This window comes from Acinonyx jubatus, chromosome C2 (genome assembly GCF_027475565.1).
Source record: "Acinonyx jubatus isolate Ajub_Pintada_27869175 chromosome C2, VMU_Ajub_asm_v1.0, whole genome shotgun sequence".
Classification (NCBI taxonomy): Eukaryota; Metazoa; Chordata; class Mammalia; order Carnivora; family Felidae; genus Acinonyx; species Acinonyx jubatus.
This window is the reverse complement of record NC_069384.1, coordinates 148,804,236-148,818,648: the sequence shown is the minus strand read 5'-3', so window position 1 is coordinate 148,818,648 and position 14,413 is coordinate 148,804,236.

The following is a 14,413-nucleotide window of genomic DNA, read 5'->3' as shown; positions in this document are numbered from 1 at the left end:
AGCTACCAACAATACCTGGCAGTCACGGGTGTTCAATAAATACTGGTTGTACTGAACTTAGACTCCTTTTCTTCCTCCTCCCAACGTCACCTTCAGGATCAGCAGCCCTATTGGGGGTTTCTTATGAAATTACCATAAAATATTTTACTTATAATGCCTCGCATGTGAATTGTCCCAGGTCAACAAAATTTCCAAAATTCAGATGCCTTAATTAAAAAAAAAAACTTTTTAAGCGATAAGGTATGGTATATAATTTGGAATATAAGGCATAATAATAAAGAAATGAGTTTTAAAACTCTGTAAGTGTTAAAAACTGGCAATTACCAAAATGCCCTTTAATAGTGGAATGGATAAATAAACTGTAGTATAGCCACACACTGGAATACTATATAGCAACAAAAATAAACAGTCTACAGCTACACAGAAAAATATGAATGAATGTCACAAATATAATATTCAGAGAATTAAGCCACATACAAAAGAATACAGTGTAGGACTTCATCTATATAAAGCACAAAGCAGACTAAATGATCTATGCTATTAGAAGTCATGATAGTGGTTGCCTCCTAGGCAGAGGTTCTCAACCAGGAGTGATTTGGTCCTCAGGGCATATTTGGCCATATCCGGAGAGATACTTTTCGTTATCACACCAGAGATGGGAGTTGCTACTGGTGGGTAGAGGGTAGAGGGTAGAGGCCAAGGATACGGCTCAGGATCCTGGAATACATAGGACAGCCTCTCCCACCCCCAGCAAAGAACTCTTCGGCCCAAAACATTAATAGTGTTGGGGTTGAGAAGCCCTATCTTAAGAGGAGTCATGGCTGAAAACATACAGAGGAAAGCTTCTGGGGTCTGGTAATATTCTGTTTCTTATCTGCTTGCTGATTACACAAGTGTGCTCCATTGGAAAATTCATCAAGCTATACACATGGCATGTGTACTTTTCTAGATGTACATTATCTGTCAACAACATGTTTTTAAAATGCTAAAAAGCTACCTATGCTTTAGTAAACCTTTGTTTAATAAAAAATATACCCTAGGATTCAAACAAAGAATATGCTAAGCAGCTCTCAGCTTACATTAACCAAAATCATCTAGACTTAGTAGAAAACAGAAAAAAACAAGTAACATGTTATAGAAAACCCTAAATGTTTAATGATAAGACACAATTTAAATCTTTCACTCATCGAATCTTGCACTGAATATTAGAATTTAGGATGCACTTTAAAATGGCAATGACAATTTCATAAAAAAGAATCATGCACTAATAAAAAATGCATGAATGTTTTATTTACCAGAAAATCCTGCTTGATCTGTAGGTAGGAATCTGGCCAAGTCACTTAGAATCAGAATTTGTTGTGTCAGCATCTGCAGAGACCAAAGAAGAAATTATCTACTTTAAAATGTCTCAGTGCTTTCCACAGCCTCTTGTTGGGACCTCTCTTCAGCCCGCACATCTGCAGCGTCTCCTGCGCTGGGGTTGTTGGTTTGCAAACCAGACCCATACATGGAGGCCAAGCAGAGACCCAAGGAAAGGGTAGGCCACTCCAGATTGGCAGATGGCAGGTTTAACAAGCAAGGGAACGTACTTGCCAGGCTTGTCTTGGGTGGCCATGAGACGAGTAGACCCATACCTACTGCCAGAATCTTAAAAAGTTTACATAAATTCCTGGACAGGGTTCAGTCATGTATAACGACCTTCCAGAGGGCCTCAACACCACCTACCTCACTATCTCGAGTCTGTGCCCTTGAAAATGGCTCCAGTTGTAGGAAAGGTGGGCAGAAGTTACATTCCAAGGACAGGAGAGGGGTTGGGGAATCTCTCATTACCCACTAGCAGCTTGTGGGTCAACTTGGGATCACATCCTCTTGATGACCTTCCCAACAGTAATGAGGTCCTTTGGCCCATGAAATTTACAAGATTTTCACTGAATGAATTGTTCTCAACAGAGTGTTCTGAATGAGAAAGTCTACTGTGGTCATCCTGTCCTCGCCTCCCATTTATATGTTGTATGTGTTGAGGGCAAATAACTTCTCTTCTTAGTTCCCAGGCCTCCAATCAAGCCTCATGTGGAAGGACGTAGGTCCCAAAACCATGGACTCCAATCCAGATGGAAAGAGATCTTGGAAGGGGGTAAGTCTATTTTGCATGTAGAGGAAACAGGAATAATTATGGCCAGAACATAAGGCTGTGAAAGATCATTTACAAAAATGACCATAGTTACTTTCTTCCCTCAATCTAGACCTCCATGAACCATGACTTTGCAGTTCTTTCCCTGGGGAGATGGAGTCCATTTCACCCCTGCCTGAAATCCGGACTGGACTTGGGGCTTGTTTTGATTAAAAGAGTGTAGGGAAAGTGAGGCCATTCCAGTTTGGAGCCTAATGCTCAAGAAGTCTCGCCCACTTCTGCTCACAAGAGCCATGCCCCTGCCTCGTGAATAAGCCTGGGCTGGTCAGCTGGATAATTAGACACCACATGGAGTAGAGACAAGCCATTCCAGATGAGGTCATCTTAGACCAGCCAGGCCCAGCTAATCAAGGGGATGCCCACAGATATGCAAGTGAGTCCATGAAGACCAGAAAATTAACTCAGCTGAGCCCAGTTCATATTGGCAGCCCACAAAATCATGAACCAAATAATTTAGAGTGATTTCTTGTATACCTTTGTCCTCAGAAAGATGACTGTAAGCAGCTCTGGCATTTATTCTATTCATGTCCAGTCCAGTTTTATGAATGGCCCCTCTTTCTCAATAGTTGGCCTAGCTCACATAGCGTAACACTGTGGCCAGGGAGTTGGATGCTTGGTGGCCATATCTTGGTCCTTTTCAGAAACTGGGGTGATGGGATAGACTGTGAGATAGTGATGCTTCCCAAAAGGCAAAAATGCACAACGCACAGGTTGCACCGTATCTCATTGCCTCTAATGTGAGAATTTAGCTGCTACGATGTTTCCAACTGGTTGGTCACTCATTGCTTTGTAGATTCTGTCCTCACCACGGACACCAGAGAAATTCATTTATTCATTATTCTACTTGCATGATTTGAAACATGAAGGATCACGAGGAAAAAAAGTCAATCAAAACAAGTTTTGTCTTTTGAACGCTTCAGTGTTTGGATTTCTGGATGACTTATCTTCTACCATATTTTATCCTTGAAGTATATCAGAGATCTTTTCTCCTGAGAGTGAAGGAAGGAAGTGTTGGCCAATTTTACACTGTGACATGTTACAGAATGACACTCCTTATAGCAAATGCTCCCGTTTGTATGGAAAGTAGAATTAGAAGCATAAAATGAAGAAAGAGATGTTAATGCTTGAATAATAAGTACAGAGCATTGGCAGATAATGGACAAAAGAACACTATTTCCTTTAATCTTACTTAATAAGCTTTGTCTTCTAGCCTTTTGATTTTTTTCTGGCTGACTGCGGATGCGCTTGACTTGAATTTATTTACTTTCAAAAATAATGAACACTAAGAGGTGGACATGGTGCGCGAGTGGGATACGCAGTGGAAAGCACTGACAGAGCTTACTAATCCTTCAGGAGATGAAGAGTGTGTGGGTTCCTTCTGTTGAAACATTGGTTTTGTGATGGGTAATTCACCAAATCATCCTGGTGCGTAAACCACTCAGGAATCAAGAAATGAATTCTAATACATTCATAGGATGGAATGATCTGCAGCTGTTGAATAGTGACAAGGGGAGTGTACATAACATTTTGCCAAGTGAAAGAAATTTCTAGCAGTATATTATATTATCATTTTCATTACACACACACACACACACACACATATATATATATACACACATATACACACACACATATATATTATATATACATTACCGGTGGGTCTCCAAAGACAGATCATTTGAGTGCATTTCTCCCTTTAATGTTTCTTTCTGTTTCACAGGCTTCCAGTGTTAGAATATATATATATTTTTTTTTCTGTGTCTCCTTCTCTCTGCCCCTCCCCCACTTGTGCTCTGTCTTTCTCTTTCAAAAAAAAAAAAGAAAAGAAAGGGGAGCCTGGGTGGCTTGGTTGGTTAAGCATCCGGCTTTGGCTCAGGTCATGATCTCACGGTTTGTGGGTTTGAGCCCCACATCGGGCTCTGTGCTGACAGCTCGGAGCCTGGAGCCTGCTTCGGATTCTGTGTCTTCTTCTCTCTGCCCCTCCCCACTTGTGCTCTGTCTCTCTGTCTTTCAAAGAAAAAAAAGAATATATATATATATATATATATATATATATATATATATATATATATGACCAGTGGGGTCTCCAAAGACAGATCATTTGAGTGCATTCCTCCCTCTAATATTTCTTTATGTTTTACAGGCTCCCAGTGTTAGGATGTATTACATTCATAATTATAAAATATAAAAATGTAAATGTATCAATTAACTATATTGATAGTCATGCTGACAAAATATTTGCAGCCAGAAAAAACTGATTCCCTCCGTCCTCAAGGTGTGTCCCTCTTGTATGAATTTTGAAATCAGTATTGTAGTCCGATGGGGATATTCTTTTGAGGGCTGCTGGGTCTAAGCTAAACTACATAATTCCTGACATCTACAGAGGACACGCTCTATGTCAGACCCTGTTCTAAGTATTTCAGGAGCTTATGCTCATGGGATAGTCACAATATCCTATGAGGTGGTGACTACTGTTATCATTTTACACATGAGAACATGGAAGCGTGGAGATTTGAAGCTCAGACTCCAGGGTTCTTGCTCTTGACAAGTATTCTACAGTTCTCTCCTGTCTTGTGAGACAGGCCTTTCCAAGTATCACTCATCTGAAAAGGAAGGACCTCTTAGAGAAGAATGTAGAACTGTGAACACAGAGCTGAGGTAGCCACAGAAGGTCCTGATGTTCTTCTCTTTGTGTCTTCGTGGAGGAATTCACCTTGAGTTTTCAGGACAGCATCTACCATTTAGAAGCTGAGGAGGATGTAGGGAAGAAGAGACTCCGGCACCCTATTTGCCTTATGTGGGTCCCCTTTGTAAGGCTTGGGATACAATTCAGGTAACCAGACTGATATCTCAGGACATGGTGTCCATAAGATATTGGTTGTGTGCTCAAATAAAATGTTCTGTACTTGAGAATCACTGCACTAGGAAAAGTTAGAGGTCTGTTGCAGGACTGCTCAGAGCCTTTATTATGCCCATGTACCTTTTAGTATCTGTGAGTTAGATACAGTGTGCACCATTGCCCAACTTCGTTCAACCACAAACATCTTCTCATGGAGCATCTTCTATTAGCGCCCCCAAATTAGTGTTCTGTGGGGCAAAATTTGAGAAACACTAGTCTCAAATAATGGTACTCTTTTAAAAAAAATTTTAATGTTTATTTTTGAGAGAGAGAGACACACACACACAGAGTGCAAGCAGGGAAGGGGCAGAGAGGAAGACACAGAATCTGAAGCAGGCTCCAGGCTCTGAGCTATCAGCAAAGAGCCCCATGCGGGGCTCGAACTCACGAACCGCGAGATCATGACCTGGTTTGGAGTTGGCCGCTCAACTGACTCAGCCACCTAAGCACCCCTCAAATAGTGGCATTCTTGATGTTATTTCCATTTTTCCTAGTCTTCAGTGATTTTTTTTTAACATCCCAACCTTATCTCAAGTGTTCTCTGGAGACACAAGGAAAAGATTTGTGTCCTTGTTTGGGTATGTTGATTAGAAGAATAGTAGTAATCCACTGAGGCCAACATGGTGGAAGGAAGGTGGGGGAAATAAATCTTGGTGCTGGAATAGGAACAGGGTCTGAAACTTCACCAAGTCCACCATGAGCTCTCTCTCCATCTACAGTAAACTGTGGGAGGTTTATTATTAATGAAGCAGCGTTTCCTTCTAGTAATGTTAGTTGAGCTTGGCCTGTTGAACTGCAGAACTTGCTATATGATACACATGGTTACCAGAGGAGCATATGGAGGAGCTCATCACCAGTGACCTGATTCAAAAGGCACGATGGGGTGGGAATGATGCTACATTCTCGTTTTTTAGATGGCAAAGGAATGAGAGATGTTTATATAACTCAAAAGGTCGTGTAGAAAGTCCTTTTCCAAGTTTGCCTCCTGCACACGCTCATCTTCAAAAATACTGTAGAGTATATATTTGGTTGAGTTGTAAGGTTGTACACGGAAAGAAGTTGAACATTCATGCTAGGAAGAGACTGCTGGTCAATTATTAGGAGCATTACTGCGCTTGGTAATACAACCAACTGATAAATATTTCAAAAACGTTTTTGTGCGTGCCTTGGAATTACAAGTATATCTTATTTAAAGAATGGTGGAGAGGGAACAAGAATAATGAGGGAAAAGCATAGAAAATCACTAAAATAACTTGTTAGACGGCCTCTGACTTACAACCCACTTCATTCAGTTAGTAAGGCTAAGTTATCTGTTTGGCAGATGACCCACTTCCTCAATGACCTCAGCAAGATCAGCTGAGCCAGTCCAGTCCCAAAGAACCACCCGGCTACCCCAATGAATGATGAATTAGTAAGTGCTTATTGTTTGGGTTTTAAAAATTTTTTTTTAAATGTTTACTTATTTTTGAGACAGAGAGAAACAGAGCATGAATGGGGGAGGGTCAGAGAGAGAATCTGAAGCAGGCTCCAGGCTCTGAGCTGCCAGCACAGAGCCCGACATGGGGCTCGAACTCACGGACCATGAGATCATGACCTAAGCTGAAGTCGGACGCTTAACTGACTGAGCCACCCAGGCGCCCCAAGTGCTTATTGTTTTAGGTTGCAAAATTTTGACGTGGTTTGTTACACAGCAACATCTAGCTGATGCAGTGTCCTTGGCATGGTGAAGATCTGGAGTCTTTCCCTTGATGACCTAACCCCACTTTGGCTCTTAACGTCATAACAGAACCTCTGAATTTCAGCCAAATCCCACATCAGGTCTCCGGCCTTGGCAAGCCACCTCCCATCCCCTGCAACGATATTGCCTACCCCCTCCCGACAGTGGCCCCTGCCGGCTTGCTGGCCCTCAATAATCGGTATCTTCCACTCCATACGGGGAGTATGCAGGCATTTGTGGATTTCTTCCATGCTGTATAACAGCTGAGGGAGTGTCGGGGTTCCATCTCCTATTCTTTCTCACCTTAAGTTGGACACAGTTCCACTCCTGCTTGGCAGTGGCTGCTCTGTGTTGCCAGATGGGAGCCACGTGGGGCTGTCTCCTTCCAGAGTCACAGATGAGCTACGGAAATAAAGGGGTACCATGCAAATAAGAAAGCCACCATTGCTTGCATTTGGTAGAGTCAAAAGCAGACAGGAGAGTAGGAAAGTTTTATAACAAAAGAGAAAAGGAAGGTGTTAAGTATGATCTGATTGGAGGCTGTCGGCAGAGGAAGTCTGGATGCAGTCTAACTAGAAGTGGGGCATCTTACACGATTGGTTTAGAAAGTATGTTTGGCTCTCTCTGTTTGATCCTGACTTGGGAGCTGGGGCAAAACAATTAACAAGTTGGCAATTATTAACAAAATGCTAATTGTTCTGGGCCAGATGCTGCAGAGGTTGTGTTTTCGCTTCCTGAACTGGTTGCTGCAGAGGTTGTGAGCCAGCATTCTATTGTCATACATGGTCTGGTCATTTTCCTTTGTATATTCAGTCTCTCAGTCTCCCTTTTGGTAATTCTCTCACTCCTGCGAGTGATGGGTTGGCCAATTCAGGGAAGGCTACAGATCCAGATCTTCGCTGTGGGGATGGTTCAGTTGTCTCCATGGTCAAGTGCATAACTGCAAGATCACCTTGAGCTTTTGGTTGTTGTGTTGTCACGGTGATTATCTGTCAAGAGAGTAGCTATGCAGTAGGATTTACTATTCTGGATAGGATGCCAGAGACCAACATCATGACCACTGACAAAAAACAAGAATAATTAATAGTCCCTGTAAGACACTTACAAGAACCAGGAATCCCAAATGCCCATCCCAGGCCCAGTAAATGAATCCCAGGGGCCATAAAGATCAACCTAAAAATGTCAAGTAGCTGTTTCCCTAAGGCAATGTATTACCTGTTCTACTTTGCCTGTTTCTTTAGTCTAAGTATTAGCAAAGACTAGCAATGGCACAGATACCACCAAGACTAGCCAGCAAAAAATCTAGGGTAATATAATTGTCCATCGTTACTTGTGCCAGTGAGTTGAGATTGGTCTGTACATCATCTAGGGTGGAGGTGGTATTGTTAATCATTTCTGCCAAAGTTAATAATTATTTATTTATTTATTTAGAGAGCACGTGCGTGAGCGAGTGAGCTAGGGAGGAGCAGAGGGAGAGGGAGAGAGAGAATCTTAAGCAGGCTCTACATTCAGCATGGAGCCTGATGCAGGGGCTCAGTCCCATGCCCCCTGGGATCATGACCTGAGCTGAAATGAAGAGCTGGACACTTAACTGACTGAGCCACCCAGGCTCCCCACTGATAAGTTTTTTTTTTCTAGATTTTCTGCTTGTAAGATTTCCCCATTGGAAACACTGCTGTGATTCTTCACATAAACAACTGGTTAGTAATTTCTCAGAATGCCTGGATAATCGAGAATGGGCTTGTTTGGGAACTTGCATCTCAGTTGGAATTTGCTACGTTCATGATTTCTAGAATTAGGATCTCTGTATAGCGATGTCTTGGCATACTATTGCTAAAGTGCATGAAATATGAGTCAGAGGCAAACAAGACCAGGCATTCTGGCTGCAAAAGAAGTAGTATCCAGTAGGGGGCACATGGAGACCCAGCAAAAAAAGAGTCCCTGATGGTGGAAGAGGAGGTCTTCCATTAGCCCAGTTACAGTTTTCATCTCTATTAATGTCTTCCAGGTGGCAAGTAATTGGCCCATCACCCCATGAAGGTGGTTGAATTCCAATGTCTTATAATAATTGGTTCTTTTTCTGAGAGAAGGGCACCACCAAATTCATGCGTTGATTTAATTAAGGTCATTTGTCTATTTCGATGCAAATGCCATTCCTTATGGTCTTGCTTATTAAGACTGAAATCCCCCTGAGATTTTTTATCATGATGATCTGGTGATGGATGCCATATACAGCAATCAGCGAGACTCAAGGCAGTGGTTACTCTTTGGGATAATCCAAGAATGGCATTAGGATGCGTATGTTATGACCTAACAGTTATAATAAAGACCAAAAGGGCCATTATGGGTGGACAATAACCAAGGGTCTATAGGAAACGAGCAGAATGGTTATAAGCGAGCAGATGAGCAAGCTAATTCCAAAACAGGAATTAGCCAGGAGCCTCGTCCTATGTCTCAGGCAGTGGCTGTCCACTATCCTAAGTTATTTGCATATTCCACAGACCTTGGGTCAGCTACCTACTTCCAAAAGTTGGCTGCTACTAGAGGATATCTGAGAATTTGAAATTTGAGGTCCTTTAATGTAGTAGACTGCCAACTGTGTGGAATTCTGAATGCTTCTTTAATTATGAAACATGGACCCAAGGATAGACTCCCTGGAGTTTCACTGCTATATTTGTTGCTAACAGTATGTGGTAGGGTCCATTCCAATGAAGTTCAAGAGTAGTTTTTCTTTGATGTCTCTTCTAATAGGTGAAATTTTCTGGTTTAAGATTGATAGGAGGCTGAAGCTGTTTAGGAAGATGTTGTGAGAGGGCAGTCTTAACCTGTTGATGATGGGACTGAGTACATGAGTCCTTTGCAATGTTTTACCAACTCTGCAAGAAACAGGGTAGAATATCAGAAATGAAATTCCTAAATGTGTGGGTCTTGCAGTTATGAGATCATAGGGGGATAATGACGTGTGCCTGAGGGAGTGGACTGAATGGCCACAATCTCCTACAGCTCATCTTTTCTTTGTGTGTATGATTGAATTATGGTCTAATAAAATTCTGCTGGAAATGTTTTGGGTATGTCTTTTAGCAGACTTTTCTCCAATTTGGGGGGCCCTTTTGTACCCTCAGGATTATTATAAAAGAGTGACTTGGTAGACCCCTTTCTGTGTTTGTTTGATCAGTTTTTGCCATCCAGGATTTAGCATCTGATGTTTTGATCAACACGTGTACAAGTTGATATAGTTCAGGTAACCTTGGGACATATGCACCCAAAAGAAAGGTAAATTCTATCAATAGTAGCTGGCCTTCTCTGGGTTAGGGAAATTCTGAATTCTAACTGTAAATTCAGCTTGGGTCCAAGGCATACCTGACTCATGGCAGGAATGAATTTTTAGAAGCAACCAGCATTTAGGGGTCTTAGGAAAGTCAGTAGGAAAAGATAGGGGATCTGGACAAGGGAAAGAAGAGAAAGAAGTTATCAGAAGTGTGGAAGGAGAGAGATCAAAAGGAAAAGAGGGATGAAGGAGAGCTGGATATAAAGAGGGAACTGGAGGACAAAGAGGGAGAATTTACTCAGGAAATGAGTCTAATTTGTCATTGCTTAGGATTGTCAGGCTTCTCATTGGCTTCGGCCAAAGAACATTATGGTGAAACAATTTTTTCAATCAGAATTTCATTTGGAGGCCTCTGCATACCAATAAAAATGCTGCCTATTAAATCTGAGAAGTCTTGGATCCTTTGTTTTCTAAGGCACCTCCCAGATGAACAATTTTATTCAAGCCAAGTGTTCCCAGGGTGGCTACTGAAGCTCCAAATCATCGCTGGTGAAGAAGTGCCATATTTTGAGAATTAGGATTATAAGAAGAGTTCAGGTAGAAAGGCGGAGTTTCTCCTGGAGGAGGAGGAGTAAAGGATTTAGACCGAGATGAGATGGTCCCTTGGGAGCAGGCAACCCACTGTAAAGTGATGCTTGCGCACTTTGTAGCTTGGCCCCCAACCTGATGGTTTGGCTGCCTCTGAACACAGACTTGACCATCAGCACCTCCAGGCAGGTGGAAAACCGAAGAGAACATTCAGCAAAGAGAACATTTTCTCTGGATCAAAGCCAAGCTTTCAGAACAAAAAGAACAAAAAATGTGATGGAAGGAAAATCTCACCCCGTCTTACAGGTAACGTGGCAAAATTTGCCCCAATGGGCTTTGCTTTGCTGGGAACCACAAACTCAGGCTCAAAGGGACCTATGCTTGTTTCCTATTCTGTGATTCTCCTTCATACGGCAAACACTTTTGAGAGCACATCACACAAAACAGAAGCGCAAAAGAGCAAAGGGTAAAAAAAAAAAAAAGCCTGATTACATTAAGGATGCCAAGCCAATAGGTACCAAGAACAAAACCCAGGTACCGAACTGAGAATAAATAGTGGAGGAATTTCACGTCCAGAGAGCAGAGCTCAGGACCAGGGCTGGTTCGCAAATGTTTGGTGAGAACCTGACAAGCCACAGTGGCGAGGCACAGGGGGCCTCTGTGGGCACCTCGCCTGGTAAAGGCTGGGGTCCGTGGCAGTGGGCAATGCAGTTTGTCTCAGTAGAACCTTTAGGAAAACTGGAAATAAATGAAGACCACCCAAATGAAAATAAACAGAAGCGTTTTGTTCAGCACTTGTGTTTGGCAGAGGCTCAAAGGCAGGCAGGGGAATAGGAAAGCTTTATAATGAAAAAGAGGAAAGGCTTCCAGCAACCTCCCTGACTGTAGGCTGGGGCACGAGGAAGCCGGAAGCAGGCTACCTAAAAGCAGGGCAGCCCTACGTGATTTTGGAGCGTATTTGGCTTTCTCGGTTGGCCCTAAGTTGGAAGCAAGGGCCAAAAAATAAGGAAGCCGGTAGCCAGTGACCAAGTCCTGATCATTGAGGGCTGATTGCCGCAGAGGCTGTGGTTTGGCTTCCTGCCTGGTTGCTGGAGAGGTCATGGGTCAGAGTCCTGTTGTCATCTATGGTCTGGCTATTGTCCATTTGTACATTCAGTCTCTCAGGGGCTCAACTCCGCTAGCCCCAAATGCTATGTGATTTTCATCTTCTCACCACCTTCCCTCATTTGCTATTCTCAGCGCCCTGCGGACCAAGAAAGATTCACAAGATTCAGTCCTGCACCTTTGGGAGAACCAGCATTATTTTTTACCTACCACACTCATTCCAAATGATTCCCTTGCTCTTCTGGTAGAGAGATTTCTTCTTTTTCCTCCTCCTCCTTGTCTTCCTCCTCCTCCTCCTTCTCCTTGTCCTTCTAATTCTCCTCTTCCTTCTTCTCCTCCTTATTTTTCTTCCTCATCTTTTACCCCTTTTTCTTCTCCTTTTCCTTCTTCTCCTTTCCTTTTCTACAGAACAGAATCTTCCTCCACATTATATCCCCTTTCTTTCCAGATCTTTTTTGTCTCCTGGAGTCATAAGCCTCTTGGCTCTGCCTTAAAGGTAGTGATGATCATAGTGCAGGGGGGAATTACTGAGATGAGAAATATCCTCAGTGAACCGTCAACACTGCAGCCAGCATGGAAATGCTTCATCTCTGGAAAGAATTTCAAAACACATGAAAATTCAGGTCACCTGACTAAAAAAAAAAATCAATGTGAATATTCAGCATGCGCAAAAGCTTCTGAACATCTTTGAATTGTAAATGTTGGTGGATGAGCATTTTCTCTGGCATCTTCATTCGTGTAATAAATATTTATCCAGCACTTCCTATGTGCTAGGCTCAGTGAGCAAAGCAAAAATCTCTGCCCTCATGCAGCTTATGCCCTAATGGGGAAGACAGACAATAAGTAGTAAACAGAATAAGAAAGTTCATAGTGTGTTAAAGGGTGACAGGTGCTATGGAATAAAGAAAATGCAGAGCAGGGCAGCGAGTGAGAGGGGACAGATTCACCTGCCTGGGGATGCATGACTTCCACTGCAATGGCAACTTTATTGCTAAAGCCTCTGTGAATAAGATCATGGCAATTAAACCATCCCTCAGGCTTTGAGGATTGTTCCGAAGGGGACGCACACTCACACACAGGGCGCTGGCTAAGTTTCCGGGCATTATTGCTAATGTTATTAGTCCCCAGCACAACCGCAGGCTGAATCAGCTGCTTCAGACCTCAACTGGTTCAGGGTTCAGAGAAGCATTCTGTCTGATTTGGCTGTAGAGGTTATCAACCAAGCCTGGGCTTTATCGTGGGGACCTAATTTATAGTAAGAAAATTCTAAGAGAAGACAGTCGCAAATGAAGGCTCTGTAAGTTGGTAATCATCTATACTCCCGTGAAATAACATTTTTTATCAGTATCTCTTAGCAGCAGCAGGATTCCTTATTGGATACTATAATCAGTGAATGACAAGATTCTATAATTACTTCTATACTGTCCTTCCAAGATAGAATCAACTTTATTAAAGAAGGCAATAAAGCTTTTTAGAAGCCATTATTTAGTAGGGAATGAATAGCTGTATAAAAAATATTCATTGTTCCAAAAAAAAAAAAACCACCTTGGAGAAAAATACTGTACTTACTAGAAACAATGAATTCTTTTCTAAGCATTTCTATTTCTAGTTCTGTTTCGTCTAGTATGATCTATTTCATCAACGCAAGATACACATATGGTCACATGTCTTTTGTTTTTCCAATTAATCACTGCTGAAGAGCAGAGTCCAGGATGCCCATTTTGAAGCCTCCCATTTCTCCTTGGATTGTCCAAAAACATGAGTGCTCACTTAGTGAACACTAAACTCCATCCTGTTTCCTCATACGGCATGCAGACTGGATGTATGTTGTGGCCTCTGCTCTCCTACCGTGCTGGGTGGAGCTCTGAGCACTGGTCCTATGCGGCTTGGTTTGTCAAAGTTGGTGTGAACGCATACGTTTTCATTTCTCCAGGACAAAGGCCCAAGGTGAGATCGTTGGGTTGTGTGGTAGGTTCGGTTTTTGTCGGAAAAGCAATAGCCACACTGTTTTCCAGAGCGGTTGCACCTTTGTACATGCCTACCAGCAATGCGTGAAGTGTCACAGTTTCTCTGTCTCCTCGCCGGGATTTGGTGTCGTCACAGTTTTGTTATCCTACCCATTCTGATAGTATGTAGTGATACCTCACGGTAGTTCTCACTTCCATTTCCCTTGGCTAATGATGTTGAGCATCTTTTCGTGAAATATCTCTTCATGTCATTCGCCCATTTTCTAATTGGACTGTTTGGGAGTATACTATTGAATGTTGAGAGCTCTTTATATATTCAAGATACAAGTCCTTTGTCAGAGATGTTATTTGAAAATATTTTTTCCCAGCATACCACTGTCTTTTCATCCTCTTAATAGGGTCTTTTACACAACAAATGGGTTTAAAACATTTTTTGGTGAGGTCCAATTTAGCCAATTTTCCTTTCACCCACTTGCTTTTCATTCAACAAATAATTACTGCATGTCTATGGTTTATCAAGATAATGTTCCAGGTGCCCATAGGAATCAAAGATGTGGCATGGTCCCAACTTCAAGGCATTTCCAGTCTAGTTGGGGAGATTGGTGATACACCCAAATAACTAATATTACCTAACAAGTGTTACGTGGAATGGAAGAGGTAGAGATACATGTTTGTTTTT